Here is a 3828-nt window from a genome sequence, read left to right as displayed (position 1 = left end):
ACATCCGATATAGTCATAAGCACACACTAGGGCATACTGGTGTCGCACTTAAGCCCATGTAACTATGAAAGCATATGTTAAGACAGTGCATGGTGTATAACATTTAAATAAACTCACTACACCAATCTTGGGAAATGTACGTATATAATATTACTGAGGGAGTTGGGGTTGTATTTACAGTTAAGCCAGTGAGAAAATCTGCCATGGACTCAGGAAACTTTCACAGTTATAACTGACAGATTTGAAGAGGAATATTTCATGTGTCATGTTTATATTCCATGACCTGAATTTGAGCTATCCGGCGTACGTATTTGTACCATGACATTGCAATTCATTGTAGCTATACTTTGCTTTGAAAATTGAAGTCAATTTTAATACACATACATACATATATTTCACATTTCACAAATGCAAAATACAATGGACATGAAACTGGTCACAAGCATAACAAACAAACAAACAAACAAGCAAACAGAAAGACAGTACAAAGCTAAACAAATTCTATAACTAATTATTTACTGTATGCTCCAGAAGTTCAATAATATCCTTTTGTGGTTGTGTTGCAGTGTACATTAAAAATAGTGATACTTTTATAGGTAAAGTTATCCCTGTGAGGACCTAATTAAGCACTATACCCTGAAGGCATATGGGGAAGTAGATGTCTGGATTCACGTTTCCTTGACTTTCGCACTGGGGAAAACAGTGGAAGTGCATTATTTAGTGTTTATAAACATGTTATATGGAACTGATGTTGAATGGCTTTTATACAGAAAGTGTGAGAAACACTATTTGCCCTGTGTATTTCATAACACTTAAAGTAGCTAGACAGAAAGCGCCGATTGAATGGGTACGAGCAGTAATCAGGAAAGGATTAGGAAGGAAGCAGTAGTGGCCCAAATGAGGTACAATCGCAGAATTTGCCTGGAGGGACAGAAAAAGAACACAGAAACCATGGCAGGATATCTGATTCCCTGGTTAAGATTTGAGTTGACAACCTGAGACCACAGGTTATGAGCGTTACAGCTATGTCAACCCATTTAGCTCCTGTATGGAAATATTTGAGAAAAAGTTTGTAGGTGATGTAGACGAGGTTGGAAATTTCTTTTCCCAGCACACTGCATTGCTTACTCTTATGGCAGATGTGATTAAATATCAGGCATACATATATTTAGTAAATATGTTCATTCTTAATTTTCAAACCTCAGACATAATATTTTGTCCAAAACTCACATAGCGTTGCTGTGCTTATGATGTATGTATTTACAATCCTGAGGTCCAAGATTTATAACTGAAAAATACAACAGGAAAAGCTCTGGAGCTGGGCCTGGCCCTGAAATTTGGCATGGTGCAAAACCATAAATATACATCAATTAAGGACTGTTTGTAAGTCAACAGTTATAAAAATACAATATCAACGTGAGACTTAAAGGTTATAGTTGTCAGACTTAATGCATAAAATATCTGTACTTAAGTAACATGCTTCCAGAAAATAAAATAACCGTAATAATCATAATAGGAACTGGATGCTCAGTTGGTATAGCGACTGGGCTATGGGCTGGATGGCTGTGGAGTTAGTGTTTAGTTCCTGGCATGTGCGAGAGATTTTTTTTTTTTTTTTTTCTGGATTGTCGAGACTGGCTCTGAGGCCTACCCATCATCCTATGCAGTGGGTATCTGGTGGTAAAGCAACTGGGGCATGAAGCTGACCACTCACTTCCATCTAAAGCCAAGGTTAAGAGTAGTGGGGCTATACTTCCACTCCTCCGTATGTCTTCATGGTGTGGCCCTTAATTAGTTAAAGCCCAGGAATAGCTTTGCCTCTCAATAATCACGATAGAGAGTAGGATAAGAGATCTGTGCAATAAAGTGAGTGCTCTTTTTTATTAACGAGCCTGAAATTTAAAGAAAAACTGATTAGGATTTCAGTGTACAGTGCAGCAGATTGTCTTACACATTCTGTCCTTAAGATGGAGAGGAATTAAACCTTTAATTTCATTGATATTTTTGCCCATAACAGAGTAAAGTTGCTGACACACAGAGGTTCGGGAGAGCAAGTCGCCATGAAAGTGATAGACTTGGAGAAAAATTCAGGTGCGCAAAGCAGCGTACAGAAAGAGGTGTTCATCCACAGAATGGTGAACCATTCAAACATCGTCCGGTTTTACGGACACCGCCACGACGGAAACCTCGAGTACATCTTCCTCGAGTTTCTGTCAGGAGGAGACCTCTTTGACCGCATAACTGGTGAGTATTGTTCACAATCAGCAATTAAAAGAATCATTCATAATGGAGCTGGTCAAACTGACATACATCAGTAACCTGGATGTAACATTTTTTCACGTGATCTGTTACACACAAGAATGATTGAATGTTTGGAATCTGTAATTTCTTATGTTTAGGATGCTAAAGTAAATAATATATTGACTTTTCATGGATGTTCCTTCTTTGGTTGGTTTCTTCTGCTGTCTTTGTGAGGGAGGAAATGGGGGAAATGATTTCCTGTGTACAGTGTATTCTCATTTAGCTGAGCAAGGGTTGTCTGGTTTGTGTCTTACCCATGCACGTGCTAGGTGTATTGGCAGACACCTTCGTAGAGCACGTGTTGCTCATCGCTTCTGTATGTGTGAAACAGCTTTAGAACAGGTGGACAGATTTACATTAATTTCAATATTCGAGAGTTTTGCAGAAAGGAAGTTGTCAAGCTATTTCAGCTCACCATTAGTTCAGGCAGTTTTAATGAGCACTTTACATGAAGACCTGCAGGTGTCTCTGTGTATCCTATGAAATATTTTTTGGACGGAAAATGTTTTGATTAAACATGCTCAGCGTTCAGTTTGCCTTTTCTATAAATTTTAAGAATTTTCCATTGGGCTGCTTGTGTATCCATTTCCAGATTTAGAGGAATCCTTTGGTTGTTTGTGTTTATTGTTGTTTGCGTGCCCTTTCCCTTCCATTCCCACGGATAATTAGGAGTAAAATGTTTCACTGAAAAGTTTGTTAGGCTGCACTCTTGTCTACTTTCACAGGACATGGGAAAGAAATGGAAGGTGCAGTAGTCTTCAAGAGTTATAAAAAATAATATGGGGATTGATAGAACTGTCAGTATTTTAACTGGCTAGTTGAACAGTTGATATATTTGGTTTTGCTGTTATTGCTGGCACGGATGATACGCAGCATTATACCAGTGCAATTTTACTGACACTTGTCCGTGTGCATCGCAGAGTTGCTCTTCTGAATATCAGGCAAGTATAGATGGCACGCATGTTTAGTTTTATTGCTTTTTTGTAGCCATGGGATTTCTGACATCTGTGGAGGCATTCCAGAATTAACATTTCTTTGTCGGAAGTAAAGGATGTTGTGTACATCATATGCAACATACCTCATTAGCAAGATTTGACAGACATGATTGATTTAAGAAACAATTTTGGGTCAAAAGTTTTGAATGCTGTGACTTGCAGGCCTCAAGGTGTTCAAGGAATGCTGGTGTAATCTCCCCCCCACTGCATTTGTAATTCTTAGTAATTGTAGTTAGTCTGCCTTTCTTGTAGCACGTAGTGAGTGTATAAGATAGCACTTTGCTATTTACAAAAAGTAAGCAAACTTTCATTTGTATTTTCCAGAACCTGATCGTGGCATAACAAAGTCAGCAGGTCAGAGATATTTCAATGAGATACTTTCAGGAGTGGTGAGTGAAGTCTGTCTTTCTCTAATATGGTATGCTGCGGATAGGAATTTGTATATCTGAGAGTCTAAAGTGTTCTGATTATGGTGTGTAACACTGGTGATTACCAGGTTTTTTGGACTTTACCCATCATCTGGTACTGTGAA

General features: G+C 38.4%; 1 long non-coding RNA gene across 1 annotated transcript; it reads left to right on the top strand.

The window, feature by feature from the left end:
- The first annotated feature begins 1829 nt into the window (after positions 1-1829).
- On the top strand, positions 1830-3167 carry LOC111874121. Its single transcript, XR_002844487.2, has 2 exons — positions 1830-2244; positions 3027-3167. It is a non-coding gene; the product is annotated as an uncharacterized LOC111874121 (long non-coding RNA).
- The last annotated feature ends 661 nt before the right edge of the window (positions 3168-3828 follow it).

This window comes from Cryptotermes secundus, unplaced genomic scaffold (genome assembly GCF_002891405.2).
Source record: "Cryptotermes secundus unplaced genomic scaffold, Csec_1.0 scaffold6836, whole genome shotgun sequence".
Classification (NCBI taxonomy): Eukaryota; Metazoa; Arthropoda; class Insecta; order Blattodea; family Kalotermitidae; genus Cryptotermes; species Cryptotermes secundus.
The sequence above is the reverse complement of the archived record's forward strand: the minus strand, read 5'-3'. Positions and strand labels throughout refer to the sequence as shown.